The sequence below is a fragment of the Pleurodeles waltl genome, chromosome 8, assembly GCF_031143425.1.
Source record: "Pleurodeles waltl isolate 20211129_DDA chromosome 8, aPleWal1.hap1.20221129, whole genome shotgun sequence".
Lineage (NCBI taxonomy): Eukaryota > Metazoa > Chordata > Amphibia > Caudata > Salamandridae > Pleurodeles > Pleurodeles waltl.
Genome location: NC_090447.1, coordinates 1,404,315,303 through 1,404,333,770, shown reverse-complemented (window position 1 = coordinate 1,404,333,770; position 18,468 = coordinate 1,404,315,303). Strand labels below are relative to the sequence as shown.

The 18,468-nt window shown below is 42.0% G+C and overlaps 1 protein-coding gene across 3 annotated transcripts in view; it reads right to left on the bottom strand.

The window, feature by feature from the left end:
- ITSN1 (intersectin 1) overlaps nucleotides 1–18,468 on the bottom strand; it is a 1,130,286-nt gene that overhangs the window by 945,628 nt on the left and 166,190 nt on the right. The gene's annotated exons all lie outside the window — the stretch shown is intronic.

Sequence of the window (18,468 nt, the reverse complement as noted above, 5' to 3'; positions counted from 1 at the left end):
TACAAAAAAAGTAGTAAATGCAACAGATCTGATTTAGATAGTAAATCAGAAAACTGTTGATGTTATAACAAAAGGTATGTGATAATTTATAACTATTCAATATTTTCCAACAATATTTTACACATCTGTAAATACACATCCAAATCTTATGTCAAAGTACAAATGTTAAGGAACGTATACACCACTGAACTTTCAATGAAAGGTTGATTTGAACTTAGCATTTTTTCACTACATTTTTAAGGGATTTAAGTTTTAACAGATACTAGCCACACTCATGTCTACTCCTTTGCTAACACATCTTCTTAAGATACCCTTTATCCTTTTGTCAGAACCCTTTTTAGAGGGGCACGGAGGGCTACTAGGCCCAAACATGGCGGTTAGGGCCTTTTTCTCTTGATGCCTAGGGGCCAGACCTACTACGGATCCTACACAACTGGGCCAAGTACCCCTTCTGCACTTGACTCTCAGTGGTAGCTGTGGAGCAGCAGTCAAATGCTTCCTCAGGAGTGGGGCTGAATGAGTTTAGATACAGGTTAGTGAACGCAGCTAATATTTCAAAGTGCACTCAGCAATGTCAATAGTCTATGTCCATCAAATAATTATTTTTGTATGAAAAAGTAGTATTTGATTTCTAGCTCTACAAGTTCAAAGAGATAATAACATTCATAAGCAACGATCCAATCCTCTGTAAGTCGAGGCACTAGTGTTTGTCTGCCAAATCCCTGCTTCATCCTCTTCCAAGCAATGAGGTTAGTGTTATTTCCCATTCACTGGTGGTTGCATCCATTGCTCACTAGAAGGCCATGGTCAAAAGTTCCCCCCTTTGACTCGTAGGAAATAGTCAAAAGTGTCTCAGCATCTTCAGCAGCAAGTCCCCTGGGACCCAGAAGGCCCGATTCAAGTCTTACCTGCTCCTGCAACAAGAAGCATTCAGCATTTCAGTGGGTGCCCGACCACAGACACTTGCAAGCTCTGGTCCCGTTTGGACAAGTCAGGTGCTACCGGCACACATGGCTGGCACAGGCTCTCTCCCGAGCAGCAATACGGTTTCCTCAGTGATCAGAGATACAAAGTCCTTGGGGTCGGTCAGAAGATCTCGATTAACAGGATTGACCTGCAGGTTGCAGTTTCTACTTTCTTGGGCAACAGCCCCAACAATTATCAAAACTCAGTACCAGCATCCCCCTCCTGGCTTTAATGGTTGCAGAGGTACTAGCAGGCAAATAAAAGACTCCTCTAGAGCATCCACCCACACCATGGCAGCCCCTTCTGCCATACTGGGTTGCCTCTAAGGCATGCATGAGTCTTCGCAAGCTTGTCAGCACAATCACTTTAGCGGTGGCCGCCACTGGAATACAGGGTCAGCGCAACAAGGCAGTACTGGTGTCTGATGCACAGCACAGTCCTCAGTGGCCCTCTCCTGGTGGACGGAGGGGGCCTACGGGAGTGGACAGGTTTACCAAATTACTCCTGTTTATGAGCAACATGATTGGAGCACAATCTTCTCAGGTGGACTCTCCACTGGACCTCACTCCCTTCAATGCTCTCCTCTTACTTACAGGGCACACTGCCCTTGGCAATCAGACAGGCTGTGCTGCTCAAGGGCAGGTGGTCTTGGTTTCTCTGGGTGATGCCTCCTCACCCAGCAGGGAGACTAGCAGGCCGTGGCCCTGCAGCCTGGTCACAGGTAAAAGTCTTGCAGAGCTTCCTTCTCTCAAGCAGCCAATCTGGCTGCTTGGTAGAGGACACATTTTGGGATATCAACCTCCCCTTGTTATAGTCCATTTCCAGGCACCAACTGGGATTTAGGGTCTGGCTCTTTGAAGTTTTATGTTGGGGTTCTGCTTGTTTTTTAAATGTACACTTTTCTCTCTTTTTCCTCTTGAAAGGCTGTCTGTCATAGGAGGAATGACTTTGAAGTTGACAGACCAACAAAACCGGCCAAGACCGACTAGAGTTTACATCTAGATGTCAGCCACAGTGATATGTGCATCAAAAGGTTAATCCTGGGCTCCCAGCCCTACTCTTTATGAGTCCCTTATTAGACCAATTGCCTTCCTGAGATGTGTCTGGGTCCCCGTTCCTTGTGATCTATCAATTAATCAAAGAGCATATTTTTGAAGTGCATGGGGAGTTTCAATCTCCCTCTCTTCAATGTGTCGAACCCATCTCACAGGAATGCAGCAATACATAAATCTGAGGGGATTCTGCACCTTCTCGTGTCTTCGCCATGAAGGCCTAGGCTTCCCAAAATGGAACTCAGGATCCTCCATTTGATGTACCATTTTAGGCACACACACGCTCACTGTACATACACAGCACACATACTGTCCATTATTGTCAAATTCATGTATTCTGCAATTCCAGGTACACATACATCCGACACACACAATCAGAGTGTGTACTGCTCAGTATCTTTTCTGTATTGTGCCATGGTGTGCTATTTAAAAAACAGACTCACTGCCAGCGCACACACCATGGGCGCACTGCACAACACTTCACCCTTCATGTATTGTACGTGTTGCAAGCACTCATACACCTGGCACATGCTTTTATTGTGCAGGCACTGCACAGCACTACATCTCCTATGTAATGCATTTCTCACATTCAGGTCATGCACTAGCCATGCCTGAACTGCACAGGGCTACTCTATATCTGTACTATACCATTCCCAGGGACACACATCCAGCACAGAGTCTCCCCTCCTGCACTGTGCAGTACTGAACACCTATCTGATGTAGGCCAAGGGTGAATTAAGCACACAGCAGAGGAACCTTTAAAAAGGCGAGTGAGCATGTAGGCCTGACTCCAGTGACAAAGGGAAAAAAGGACCTGTTCGCTCCCACTGATCACTACACAGTATGCTGCCACCACCGCGCTCCTGCTTGTTAAGTCTTGGTGGAGGCGGGAGCCTTCCACGTTATGAGGGTAATGTTTTGGGCACCCCCTTCCAGCCCAACAAGACCACTCTGTGAGACAGACCTATGTCATGGCGCACATGCATGATCTGGGTTTGGTTATGGCTACAAAACTTAGCATTAGGGATCCAGACAACAGTACAGATGGGCACTAAGGGCAGGGGTATATGTCTTTTACCATGCAGAGGAGTTTTCCCATCCCCAACACCTTCTTAGTATTGCTCTTCAATTGCTTAGGTAATTTATAGAATGGACGATTATCCAATGAAATGCTTTAAAAAAAACAATTTAATTAATAATCACAAAGAAGCTAAAGTTCATGAACTCTCTTCATGGGAAATTATGTTACAACTTTGCGTTCAACTCTCCTCAGGCAGAACAGGACAGTGAAAGAAAGTTATTCTCTTTAGCTACCCTTTTCATTGAGCACAGAAACAAGGCAAGTACCATTCCACCCATTGGTTCTTTTCTTTTGAACTGAGTGGGTCAGGTGTCAACAGTTCTAAAGAATCTACGTCCGCTATACACAACATCACATTGCAGAGTATTCTTCCTGATTGTCGGATTTTTTTTAATGTTTCAGGATTTTTTCAATTTAGATGTTTTACTCTTGACAAGAGTGCTTGAGACAAGGCTTTGTTTTTACATCTGTTTATGGTGCCGTCTAGTGGTGAAAAATTACTACTGAAGTTCAGTCTCTTTTCTGACAGCGACTAGCAATACTTCATCACATTACCCAACCCGGAGAATTATTCATTGTACTGAGAGTTCTTCTTCACATTTTTTGTTCAGACTTTTGTGGTACACTGATTTGAACACCATGACTATTTTGGGGTCTCTTCCACAGACCGCTTTAGCTGTCTCAACAGAAATATTACATATAATACTTTAGAAACTCTTGTTTGGGTCAGCCTACTTTCAACCCTCACCTTCGCATTGCTTCCTCTTACATCCGTTGTCTTGAGACATTGGTAACAACATCTTAGATCTGCAAAGCAGTTAACTGTATCCTAACAATAAATCTGAACCCTTCTGTTAAGTGCAAGCTGACTGGCTTTGCCAATACTTGCTCCAATTTCTCACTTTAACTTAACAGGGTTACACTGAACACTACCCAATACACATTTGAACTCTTTTCCACCTGGCTCCTGGTGACAAGATTATCCAAAACAGAGAGAGTCTTTGATAGCAGCTGTCAGTGGCAAATCCCAAATACACATCACTGGGCATCCCTTCACATGAGCCAAAAAGCAACATATAATTTTCCCAAGACTAACCTAATTGTGACACTGATAAAAAATTTATTGTGAGTATACACTTGGATGGAGAAAAAAAAACTACGGATGGGCTACACCAAACCACTCCAATCTAGATTGGTGCCTGTGTAAAAGAGATCAATTCTACAGCACAAACCTGTGCACAACTTTACGTTCTTTGAAATTGGGGAAATCAAAGAACATTTCTAAGACAGTCCATCCTCCGATACCAGATTATTTTTCAGGAAACCGTTAACGTTTCTCAGCAGGAGGTATAGGTAAATCATGGTGTTTCAGACATATGCACTAGATACATCTGAATAATAAAAAGTGGACAAAATGGTTCCCAATATTAATCACTGAAGAATAAGACATTTGGGGCCAGATGCATGAAAGCATTTTGCATTCGCAAACGGTGCGAATGCCCATTTGCGAATGCAAAATGCCATTTCAGAATGTAAGAAACACATTCTGAACGCAATTTTAAGGAATCGCTAAAAGAGCCATTCCTTAAAATTGCGACCCTGTTTAGAGAGTCGCAAAATGTGACTCTCTAAATAAGAAATCGCAAATAAGGAATCCTTATTTGCGATTCCTTAGCACATGTATGAAGCAATTCCTAAATGCGATTTGGGCATTTAGGAATCGCTATTTACCACCAAGTTGAACTTGGTGGTAACCATGTGCAAATTTTAAAAATGCATTTAAAATGTAAAGCACACATGCCCCTTTTGGCATTTGTGCACCTTACATGGTGAAAAAAATAATTTTGGGGTGCAGCAGAGGGGGCCTTAGGCCCCCAGCACCCTGGGGTTTTGCATTTCCAAAGTTGCGATTTCTAGTTAAGAAATCGCAATTTTGGAAATGCAAAAAATTTGCAGATTTAGGCACATAGGTGCGAATGGGGCCGGTATCGAAATTTGCGATTCGGTAATAGCATTTGCGATTTTTAAGAAATCGCTATTACCGATTCGCAAATGTGATACATGGCATGTTGCGAGTTGGAAATAGCGATTTCTTAAAAATCGCTATTTCCGAATCGCAAAAGGCCTTCATGATACATCTGGCCCTTGGTCCTAGTGCGAACCTAAGAGACTAGACAACATTTCGGAAACACAAACACCCATAATCACTCAGATCATCAATGCCCTAAGCATACTCATGATCTGAATGACCGATCTTTAAGAGGGGAAAACAATTTATCAGGAAAGGGACACGTGTTTCTCTGGCCTCAGATTTCACAAAGATGATAGCATAAGCTGCTGCGTACTTTTCATAAATCATCAAAATATACACTAGAACAAGCAAACTACTAAGATTTCATGATCTTGTTTGTACTCACTTTATTTCAAATGGAATTCTTAAATTTAGGCCCTTTAAGCGTTTCTCTCTTAATTTGTTAGTTTAACTAAAGCAGGCAAGTGCATATTGATAGAGGTATTGGCTAGCTACCATATCGCACATGTGGTGCGCTATTAAAAAGTGTGGCGGGGCAGAGGAGAATCAAAAGAAAGAACATAGTATTATATTTTGTTTAGCACTTCAGCACAATATGTATTATAGTGTGTGGGTACAGCCACTAAATGTGCATAAAGGTTTCCAGTGAAAGGGGGTGTAGTTTATTTCAGTACTGCCTCTGGACCTGGCTAGGAGTTGATACAATCTCCTATCAGTTTTCAAAACATTTGAAGTCTTGGCTTTTCTAAAAAGCCTGTTAAATCTGATGAGTTACTGGAGTTCTCACCTTCAGTGCTACAAAATCTGTTTAAGCGCATGTGTGCTAAATACCCTACAACAACATTTGGAAAATAATTTACAGGAGGCCTCTTTGAGCTGGCTACAAACAGAAGTTTGGCAGTGGTTTGAACAAGGACTCTAATGTAATGCTCATACTTTAAGTAAAAAGTTTGCTTCTCCATTTTGATAACAGGGAAGAACTTCAGGATATTACAAGCAGCAATATGTTGGCAAAGTCATGCAACACTTCCGATGCTAGCACCGAACTGGAAGTGATGGAGACGATCGCAATTCAGAAATTAGAAGTTAACTTTGGAGTCTTTACATTATTTCAATATTGGGCAATCAAAATCACAATCTGAAAGAGCCATTTTGATGTGGGTCTTTTAAAGGGCATGTTCAGACCTTATCGGAAGTTGAGTTGTAAGAAAATCGATTCACCAGAAATAGAGTGAGCTTTCTTGAAACTAACCAGTTCCTACACTTTATTAAAGTCATTTTAATTCACTTAAAGGAAAAGGAAAGCTATGAGTCAACGAGCATGTTCCAGTTTGTGCCCCATAATGCAAGGTATCACTTAGGTAGGTGAAGCTCGCTTAAATCTACTGATGGATTTGAACCTGTTGTATAGTTATTTAGCCATATTTTAGACAACTAGGCCTACCATTGTGCACTTTCTTAGAATATCAACAGTTTTATTATAAAAACACTTCTTTGTCCCGTACACGTTAGAGGGAGATTCCAGCCAGATGACCAAGACTGCATGCTGATTGCTGAAACTCTTTGCTGAAACTCTTTGCAACAGCTGCTTGCTTAGACTACTGAATCCCTGGCCTCTATGTGGACAGCGTCTCTCTAGACCACAGGCTTCCTTGTTCAGGTATGGGGGATGATGTCTTCCCAAGGGGGGTAACCTGAAGGGCGGATAAGAGCTTAGTATGCTGTGCGCCAAAATAGCTTAGGTAGGAAAGGGATCACTCCTAGTGACAATATGGCAGGACTGTGTGTTTCCCACTCTGTGTCACCTTTTTGCTTTTAGTGTGTTTTATCATCCTAGGTATTGCAATACATGCCATTTTATCTAAGATGCAGTTACTTCAATAAATCTTTATTGAACTATATTCTGCCTCTGTTTGTCTTTGCCTGTGTGAGACTAATGTAACTGAGGGAAAGGGGTTAGATCTGATCCATCACGATTCCCCTGAGCAATCTTTCTTGTCATGCTCCCTGTTGCCACAGTCATCCCTGCTCTTCGGCATCGATGAGGCAAGGTGTGGAATTGTACTTAGTACCCCACAATCCTTGCGATTCTGCTGCCCAAATCGAGTAGCATTATTAGGATAATGAGAACCTACGTGACAAACCTGGTATTTTATTATCTTGTCTTGAGCTCTAACGCTGTACTAAATTCTGAGGTGTGAGGTGCACTCCCTTTAAACATCTGAAGCAGCACCTGGAATGTGCCACAAAGTGATGTGAATGCTTAATTGTTGAAATGGAGGGTGTCTAGGTGGATGTAGAAGACTCTGAGCAAAAGATATGAAAGGACAGATCATGCTCAGTTTGCTATGATTAGAAAGTAAAAGTTGGATACTATGCTCACAAATTCAAACCTGCACACCAAATCAAATTTCCATCCTAAGTCGCTGATAAACAGAGTAGCACTGACTTGAGTTACAATAAAATATGTGAATATCATCAAGTGAACACTGGGGTGATTGCACACGTTTGATTGTGTATTTCAGGATTTTCCTGAAATTCCCTATCATTCTGGCCGTTCAATTAGCAGGGTGGCAAAATAAACAGTTTTTTTTTTTTTTTTTAGCCTTTGGAGAGTAGAATCTGGTCCTCATGATGTTCATGTAGGGTTAACATATCCTACTGAACATTAATTATTGTAGTCTCTGTTCAGCTGATGGGGTCAGAGGGTTTAAAAAAACACTAGCAGCCGAGTAATGGGTAGTTTATTTTATGTAGCTCTGAAATTATCTTGTGCCTCCGAACTATAATACTACAAAGATACAACAAGTTCAACATTGGACTGCAGTTGTCCAGTAAGTAAGGATGTTTGAATTTTTTAAATTAATAAGATAATGTTAGGCATACTATGGGGGTTATTACAACTTTGGAGGAGGTGTTAATCCGTCCCAAAAGTGACGGTAAAGTGACGGATATACCACCAGCCGTATTACGAGTCCATTATATCCTATGGAACTCGTAATACGGCTGGTGGTATATCCGTCACTTTACCGTCACTTTTGGGACGGATTAACACCTCCTCCAAAGTTGTAATAACCCCCTATATGTCTAAATTATTTTACCATTCAATACTCAAAAAAGGCCAAACTTTAGAAAACAAGCAAATATTTTTATGGACTTCAGACATAAAAGTAACGCTGTGCAAAAATGTATGGTGTCAGGAAATGCACTGCATCATGTCAGGTAGGACTTGGAAATGATATTTCAGATCCTCTACGCCATAGGACTCATCTGACACAAATCAGATATGAGATAGTGGTTTATCGACCAACCAATGGTCCTAGAAAGAAAGTAATTTTCTTCATTGTTAGTGTTTTCTTTTTTAAAGAGTCTAAATCACTCACAGAAGAACAAGTTTCGAAGGTCTTTCTACCTTTAAGACTACAGTCAAGAGTCAGGGTACACCATGGAATAGGAAGGTAATTGTGTCTAAAACTCAGACCTATACAACCTATGTAAATAAAGTGATGTGTTGATTTTCAATAATGTAGGCACTAAGGGCCTAATTTAGATTTCAGCGGATGGGCTACTCCGTCACAATGGTAACGGATGGCCTGTCCTCCAAAATATAAATCCCATAGGAAATAATGGGAATTATATTTCGGCAACCATTGTGACAGAGCATCTTGTCCACCATTTAATCCGTAATAATGGGTTTTATATTTTAGCAGACAGGTTAACCATTACCGTTGTTGCAGAGTACCTACCCTGTCTGCCTAAATCTAAATCAGGCCCTAAGACTCCTAGACTTCAGGGAGGCTTGACCATCTGTTTCGAGTCTAAAACTACTCAAGATACAGACTGTTTGCCAGGCAGTAGATGGATCCAACAAGAAGTTCAGAGGCTAGCCTGACATAAGTCATACAAAATGTACAAAAAGAAAAAAAGCACTATTAAGGCCAGTTGAACTGTTGCACAAAAGCACAAGCACTCTCTTCCCTCCAGCAACATTTAATCAACCCTCTTTGCCCAAGCATAAAATAACAGGTCTATCTTGTAGTATTCCTTCTGTAACTACTAAATACCTCAAGAGTGCAAATGGAACCCTCTGAAAAATACTAGGGGTGATCCAAAACAACTTTTGTCCTCCTGCACAATTTAATTTGTATTTTATGCAGAGACACCACCCTTTTATTTTTTAAACAAGTGCAGCAGAGGTCTCCTTTATGCTTTACTTCTTTGTCTAACGAGGCCTTGAAAAGCGCTACACCATTAATATTATTTTTAAAATTACCTTTATCAAATTATATAGAAATTCAAATTCTTGTTTGGGGCTTTTTGAGAAATTACAAAATAAGCAATAGCATTAAGACAAAGTTCTAATGGAATTAATATTATGCATTACCCACATTCAAATGTATTTTTTCCGAGTCCTCACTACCCACAACTACTGCTTCTTTCTTTGATCTGGTTCTGCAGATTGACCAAAAATTAGCTAACAGCAGTTATTAGAAATTGGGTTACTGGTTGACTGGTGTGAGAGCCCTGGTCAAGCAGCAACCACAATCCTAGTCAGAGTAAGCACAAGCAAACCCAAAATTAACCTGTGCTCAGCCCCCCCCCCTAGGTAGCTTGGCACAGAGCAGTCAGGCTTAACTTAAAGGGAATGTATAATGTATTTGTGCAATACCTGAAACAGTAATAACGTGACCCCCCACACCCCCTACAAAAGATCCCATATCAGGTTAGGAAATAGAGCTTGATTTAATTAAAAAAAACAGGAAAAAACAACATCGCTGAACAGAGTAACTTAAAACCTGGGTTGTGGAGCGTTGAGTGGATCAGAGTCAAAGAAGTGTCGCTCAGCCAAGGAGGTGCTTCAGTTCGGACATGTGGTGAGGCTGCAGTGCAAGGTCCTCTTGTGTTGACGTTGCAGATCCAAGTGACAGGGCATATGATGCAAAGTCTGGCATCAGGGATTCAGCACGCAGTCAAGATGATGTGTTGCTTCTGTAGAGATGTGAGGCGGCGATACAGAGACTGGGGTGGTCGAGGCTACCATTGCCAAGAGATGCTAGGTCCTGTGCTGGACATGTATTGCACAGCAGCAGTTCCACTGTGGCGCTGGGCTACCATGAGTCTTCTGTGGCAGTTCCGATACACACAGTGCAGCAAAGCATTGATTCTACTAAGGTTTGCAGCGCAAGCAGAGGAGATGTGTCTGTTCCGCTGGATCCCGAGAGGCTGGCCAAGCACCTTAGGCCCACTTCCAAGGGTCCAGGACTGAGGTGGCACCACTTGAAAATGACAACTCAGATGGCAGAGTCTAGGTACAGATGCAAGGATGTTGAAACCTGCTATGTTCTTTAGGGTTTGGATCCGAAGGCCAGCCAACTAGAATTTGGAGTCACTCTGGGTTCAAGTGGTGCAGGTCTAGTCCGTCACTCACAGGCAAGAGGGCAGATGGTCAGAACAGCAAAACAGGAGTCCGGCAGAGTGGCAGTTCTTCAGCAGCTCAGCAGTGCTTCTGCCTGGTAGAGTATTCACAGCTCCAGAAGTGTACTGAAGGGGTGGTGTCTGGGGGCCTTCTTTTATATATAGTTGTGCCTTTGAAGTGGGGAGAAGCTGCTAGAGGCATGCCTAAGAAGTGCACAGATGCCTGCCTTCCCTGGCCTGGCTCCAGACTAACTACAGGGTGTATGCAGCCATATTCAAGGGTACTCGAGACTGGGCCTAGCTCCTCCCCCTTCAATCCTGCCACGTATGGCCCATCCAGTCACACACACACTCCCATTCTGTGTGGCTATCTAGGAGGAATACAAAATGCCCAACAGCCAAATACACCCAGTCATATGACCAGAGAGAGGCTGCAGACACCAAATGGTTAAGGCACTAAAACTGCAACTTTCTAAATGTGGCATTTCAGAACTGTAGTTCAAAATCCGACTTCACACTAAATGAGGGTTTTAAATTAGGATTCCAGAGACACCAACCATGAATCAATTTTCTCTTCCCATTTAGAAATTACACTTCTAGAATGTAATAAAGCAGCTCCAATGTTATTGTATGGGAGTGATAGGCCATACAGTAGTGAAAAACAAATGTATGAGTTTTTCCACTAAGTGGACATGTAAAACTTTAAAGTACATGTCCAACTTTTAAAATACATTGCCCTTGCCCTAAGCCCAGGGCCTACCTTAGGGGTGACGTATATGTATTAAAAAAGAAGGTTTGAACTAAAAGGTTTATTTTGCCAGGTCAACATAGCAGGTTAACATTGCACACACAGACTCTGCAATGACAGGCCTGAGGCACGTTTAAAGGGCTACTTAAGTGGCTGGTATAATCAGCGCTGCAGGTCCACTGGTAGTATTTAATTTACAGGCATTAGGTACATGTAGTGCATGTTACTAGGGACTTACCAATAAATTAAATATGCCACTTGGGTATAAACCAATTATAACATGTTTGAAGGCGAGCCCAAGGACTTTAGCACTGGTTAACAGTGATAAAGTGCACAGAGTCCTAAGGCCAACAAAACAAATTCAGCATAAAGAGGAGGAGGAAAGAAAAAGGTTTGGATATGAGCCTGCAAAAAGTGTCAGGTCCAAATGTAGGAAAGAAAAGGGATGAGAAACTCTGAGCTCCAATGTTTTTGTTCTGCTTTTCAACATTGGCAATTCCTCCTTTACCTCCAGTCCCTGCGACTTAGCTGAGGGAAATAATGCATTCGAAAATTACTTAGTCCTGAGTAAAAGTAACACCAAAAGGAAAAAAACAACTTTATCTCTATTAAGTTTAATTTGGACATTTTCTCCAGCTCTGCCCTTACCACCTAGGAAAACGCAAACACTTGGGTTTCAACCGCCGGCTAGGATAGAGCAATATACAGGACATTCTTGCTCGTGATAAGAGAATTTTAATAGACAGATGATTCTATCTTTGCATGAAGGACCACTCTCTGTATCTGCTCTCATCAACTCTGCAACCAACTGTATATGAAATATTACTCATTCACACAACAGCATGATATTAGGTTACTTCAGAAACCACAAGCTGAACGTATATCAGCAGTGGACTGGACAACCCTGATGTCAGGTGACTCAAGAAACTTCCAAGATCATTGTGGTAATCTAGAATCTATTTCTTCTTCGGTCATCTCTGCACTGTACCTTATTATGCTAGGCAACAATTGGCTTCAGCAACATACTATCAAAGAGATGCTGAATTTCTCTTCTAGATGGCAGCAACACTGTTTTCGTAAGGTGTCAACTATGACTGAGGCTGCCAAGGATAGAGGCTTTGAAGCATTCCAAACATATCAAGATTCTATTTTGTTTGAAAGGGGCAGAAGAATTACCATAATTTAGACTCCAGCACAGACTGAAATCCAGGAGTCAAGAGTCCTCATGGTAACATAAGATCTCATTCAAAGGCAAAAGAAAGAATTAAACAACCCTATACAAAACAAAATCTGGCTAAAATATTTATAGGACACTACTCTCCCACAGAAGCACAAATGTTATTTGTACCCAGGTCTCATGATGCCCTGCATCCCTGCACAGACTGTACAGAATTATCTGTTGGTACAGGCATCTATTATGTCTCATCTCTTTGCTATTAGATCAACGAAGTTCTGATTCATGTTTCACAAAGTTATATTTTTGAGGCATGCCTACAATAGAGTCTGCATAAGTGAAGGAGATGAATGTATCACATAATGTAATAACAGGTATGGACATCAGGCGACTGCAATACCCCTGCTGACTTCCAACACTATCAATGACATACTTTGTTAACAAAATATTCATGATGTCATGGTCAACCTGGATGGCTGCCCTAATCCTTTCCAACTCCCACCCAGAGCATTTAAAAAGTAATTCAACAACTTGGACAACGTAGTCAATACAGAACGTTATCAAAACATGTTTTGTATGCTCCCACAATGGCATTTGTTCAGCCAATGGCATAGACATGGATGAGAAAAAATGGAAGGCAGGTATGGAATGCATACATCCCAGAATCATAAAGAAGTGCAACATTTATTTTTTCAGGCAATGCAATCAATCTATTTGTTTAGCATATATGGGGAATTTTGTTAGCCGTTAAATGCGTGTTTGGCTATTGGAGGCACAATTTAAAAACAGCTAACCAAGCAGCAGAAGATCACAATAATCTTGGGTTACTTAGGTCCAGGAGATTGAAAAAAAATATATATATATATCACACACCTGCTCACTGGAGTTTGTTCTTTGCTCACTTGTATTTTTATATCAATTTGAGACCAGGAAATGCAGACAGTAAAGTAGATGCTTTATCATGAAATGGGAAAAAACACTGATATAACACCACCGCCTCCGATCCTTCCTGGTGTTCATACTAGATTTATCACACGAGACACCATCCTGGAAGCTTTAAAAGAAGCTCAACTAGACATTCAACACATATGGTTACTAGAAGAACAACAGCTGAGACATATATTGAACAAGACAAGCTGTAGAAACAAACTGTTCATTCAAACAAAGGAGTTCCAGAATAAAATAATTCACTGATGGCACATTGTCCCTTTGAGTTGGTCATCTTGGTTATCAACGCACTAAAGACTAGGCAACAAATCAACCTGCTCCAAACTATAAACCGGAGTATTTAGTTTGGCTCCCCACCCCTGATTTACTCTTTCTAGGATATCACTTAGATCTGCCTGTCCTTTTATTATCTCCCAGATAACCAATTCGGTTGCAGTGCACCTCTCCTTGCCACCTAATTGGCACATACGATACAGTTTGCTACGTCTCTTAACTAAAAAAAAAAATCCTCCTCTTTTCATCCACTTCTTTTCGGCCAATACAGAATAGTGAGGAAGCAGAGTTTAAAGTCTGCTCTAGGTAACAATGAATCTATGGTTCTCTCTAGGAGATGGAGGTTGGGTAACCATGCATGCAAGTATCAGCATCTGAACCACTCCAAGATGGTAGAGGTTCACTATGAAGAGAATGTCAGTTAGACATTTCCAAGATGGCAAAATGGTTCCTCCTCCAGGTGGCAGTAAACAAAGTAGCATACGAGCACTGAATTTCCCCATGGACTTCGTCTGGCAAGTATGCGTGCTGGAGGGCTCCCTCACTCTTCATTCTAGTTCAAAATCAGCTTCCCCTCCTTTGCACGTATGTTGCGTTTCTGAGGGCAGTTGCCCTTAGGGAGTATTTGTTTTGCTGTTGATAAATATGTCCCATTCTTCACATGCAGTTACATTCCAGGGTTACATATGTAACAATGATTTGAGTAGGGCAGTCCTGATGAAAGGGAATTCCCTTTAGAAGATTGGTTACCTTACACCATCATCTGAGTCGCCGGGACAGGTGGTCTCAACATGTTCTACCAGCTGTCTTTCCACTGAGTTAATGGATCTTCCAAGCATTAGGGCGGAGGTCTCATGTGAAGCCATGCCATGGATAGCAGTACGATTCAAGAGCGTATTAACCCCCAGAGGGAAGAAAGCTGACATACACAGGAAAAAGGAGTTATCCTCTTCCTATGCCTTTCATTTGAAAAAAAAGGTTAAGTACTCTCTCTGCCAAAGGATACACTTCTCTGTGTTTAATGCAGCTCCTATATACAGGGAGTGCAGAATTATTAGGCAAGTTGTATTTTTGAGCATTCATTTTATTATTGAACAACAACCATGTTCTCAATGAACCCAAAAAACTCATTAATATCAAAGCTGAATATTTTTGGAAGTAGTTTTTAGTTTGTTTTTAGTTTTAGCTATGTTAGGGGGATATCTGTGTGTGCAGGTGACTATTACTGTGCATAATTATTAGGCAACTTAACAAAAAACAAATATATACCCATTTCAATTATTTATTATTACCAGTGACACCAATATAACATCTCAACATTCACAAATATACATTTCTGACATTCAAAAACAAAACAAAAACAAATCAGTGACCAATATAGCCACCTTTCTTTGCAAGGACACTCAAAAGCCTGCCATCCATGGATTCTGTCAGTGTTTTGATCTGTTCACCATCAACATTGCGTGCAGCAGCAACCACAGCCTCCCAGACACTGTTCAGAGAGGTGTACTGTTTTCCCTCCTTGTAAATATCACATTTGATGATGGACCACAGGTTCTCAATGGGGTTCAGATCAGGTGAACAAGGAGGCCATGTCATTAGATTTCCTTCTTTTATACCCTTTCTTGCCAGCCACGCTGTGGAGTACTTGGACGCATGTGATGGAGCATTGCCCTGCATGAAAATCATGTTTTTCTTGAAGGATGCAGGCTTCTTCCTGTACCACTGCTTGAAGAAGGTGTCTTCCAGGAACTGGCAGTAGGACTGGGAGTTGAGCTTGACTCCATCCTCAACCCGAAACGGCCCCACAAGCTCATCTTTGATGATACCAGCCCAAACCAGTACTCCACCTCCACCTTGCTGGCGTCTGAGTCGGACTGGAGCTCTCTGCCCTTTACCAATCCAGCCACGGGCCCATCCATCTGGCCCATCAAGACTCACTCTCATTTCATCAGTCCATAAAACCTTAGAAAAATCAGTCTTGAGATATTTCTTGGCCCAGTCTTGACGTTTCAGCTTGTGTGTCTTGTTCAGTGGTGGTCGTCTTTCAGCCTTTCTTACCTTGGCCATGTCTCTGAGTATTGCACACCTTGTGCTTTTGGGCACTCCAGTGATGTTGCAGCTCTGAAATATGGCCAAACTGGTGGCAAGTGGCATCGTGGCAGCTGCACGCGTGACTTTTCTCAGTTCATGGGCAGTTATTTTGCGCCTTGGTTTTTCCACACGCTTCTTGCGACCCTGTTGACTATTTTGAATGAAACGCTTGATTGTTCGATGATCACGCTTCAGAAGCTTTGCAATTTTAAGAGTGCTGCATCCCTCTGCAAGATATCTCACTATTTTTGACTTTTCTGAGCCTGTCAAGTCCTTCTTTTGACCCATTTTGCCAAAGGAAAGGAAGTTGCCTAATAATTATGCACACCTGATATAGGGTGTTGATGTCATTAGACCACACCCCTTCTCATTACAGAGATGCACATCACCTAATATGCTTAATTGGTAGTAGGCTTTCAAGCCTATACAGCTTGGAGTAAGAGAACATGCATAAAGAGGATGATGTGGTCAAAATACTCATTTGCCTAATAATTCTGCACTCCCTGTAGTTGAGAATTTGCCTTTAGTCTTAGTTCATGCAAAGGTCCAGCCGGTCCACTGATGTTAAAGTCCTGACATGCCTTTTTTGCACAGTGGGCTTTTATGAACCAGTCATCAAGACAGAGAAAGATGTAACTATTGTTTGGGAAGGTGAGCTGCTTCCACAGATATGCACTTCAAAAGGTTTCAAGCCGAAGGTTAAGAAATTTGCCTACTGTCAAACTTTGGACTTTTCTGTGCTTCTTCGTCACTGGAATAGGAAATTAAGCATCTAGTAGGTCCACAGAGAAAATCGTGTCCCCTTTCATAAGCTGTGATTTTCTCTAATGCACAGATAAGATTCTGGACTTCCATTTCTTGATCCATATTTTGGCTTATCTCAAGTCCAGAAGGCTTTTTTTGTGAACTAGAAACATCTTAAATAGACAGTTGTTCCTATCAGAGAGAAATAACAAGCTCTGTTGCTCATTTGTATAAGTTATGGAAGATCCATTCTCCGCTGATGTTTTGGCGCATAATTTGGAGGGATTGATGGATTTGGTTGAAATAGAAGGGAGTAACCATTTTGTAGCTCTTCAAGATGATTTGAGTCACTACTTTCCACCCAGATGGTGAACAGAGAAAAGGAAGTGGGGAACTCAGTCACAAATGCAAATGGGACTTCTTCGAGATGGGATGCTGGTCTTGTGGTTACCCCATACCTTTGCAAGGTCTTCTGTGTTATGAGATTTGTTGTTTTTCTTGCACTTGCCGATGTAGCTGACAGAAGTGAGGGGATTGAATCCTGTGCCTCTGATGGGAAGGGTGATCCCTGAACATGTACTGAGATCTAAAGAAATACTTGTTCTCCTTCAAGCCTACAATTTTCAGGGTGTCTGCCTCCTTCATTCTTTCAAACTCATCATCTACATGGGATTCATAGAGATCCTATCCAGTAATTGGTAAGTGCATGATCCACAATCCTAACCGTATGCAGTGTCAACTCTCTGGGTCAGACGTGTGACTCTTTATAACTTCCAATTCTAAGAATCTGATTTAGGATCTTGTCTTAAATTCAACATCTCTATCACAAGGGTTTACATAGAGGTAAGCCCTGGGAATCATAAATGTCTTGTTGAAAACAAGAGATACATGGAATTTATCCCCCTACAGAAATTATAATCCTAAGGAGGTGAACCTGAGAATCCAAATACAGTTGACTGCTTCAAGTTGTCCTTCTCACAGCAAGTATCTGATGTCAAATATTTAAGGAAGTGCCTTGACATCAATTTTTTGGGCCTTCAGCGCTTTAACATCATGCGTCTTGATGTCGATGAAATTGAGTGCATTGACCTCACTGCTAACGACGACGGGTGGGCTGAAATGGAGGTCTTGCCTGGTAGAGTCTGCCCACTTGGCATCTATGTCTTACCTGCCAGAGAGATGGTCTTCGGTCGTGAACAAACTAGTGTCAACCCATGCTTCAATGTCGGCTGGTGCTCTTGGTAGTGTATGGGACACTGGTGATTACAACGTCTCTTGTTCTCTCTGGCCTCTCTCTCTCTGGGATCTCGCTCTGTGAGAATTATTCTTCTAGAAAAGGCCTCGATTCAGTAGATGAAGCACCTCTTTGGCCAGCTTACCAATTTTTTCTTTCAAACTCCAACTGACCAAGGGTCTTCCAGTCGATGATCTGGTGATGTCAGGGCGTTGGAGTCATCAAATGCAGCTGGCGATACGCTCGAAGCCATTTGCTTCCAGCGCATCAAGAGAGGACATGTATTTGATAAGTCATGCTCCAGGGAGGTTTTGTTTTGGGGAAAACAGAAAGAGCTTTTCCTTTTCCCCTGTGTCTGTTTGAAGTGGATTCCTGCTCTACAATTACAGGGAGGGCCACGATCATGGAACAGGGATCCTATCCCTGGACCACCAGGTTTTTTTTTTTTGCGTTGGAGGAGTGACCCCTTGGGCAAGGGTTGATCCCCATCTGGGCATAAGATTTATCTAGGTTTCATCCTCTCCCCCCTGGGTGTTAGATTGGCCGTTATTACTGGCCGATCTGCTCCCAGGGGACCAAATCCCACTAGACCACCAGGGATTGTTCTGTTGTTGGGAGAGCGACCCTAGGTCAAATGGGCCGCTCCCCTCCGCTTCAGGGGCATTATATTTTATTTCCCAAGCTACACACCTCCAGACAGCAGACTG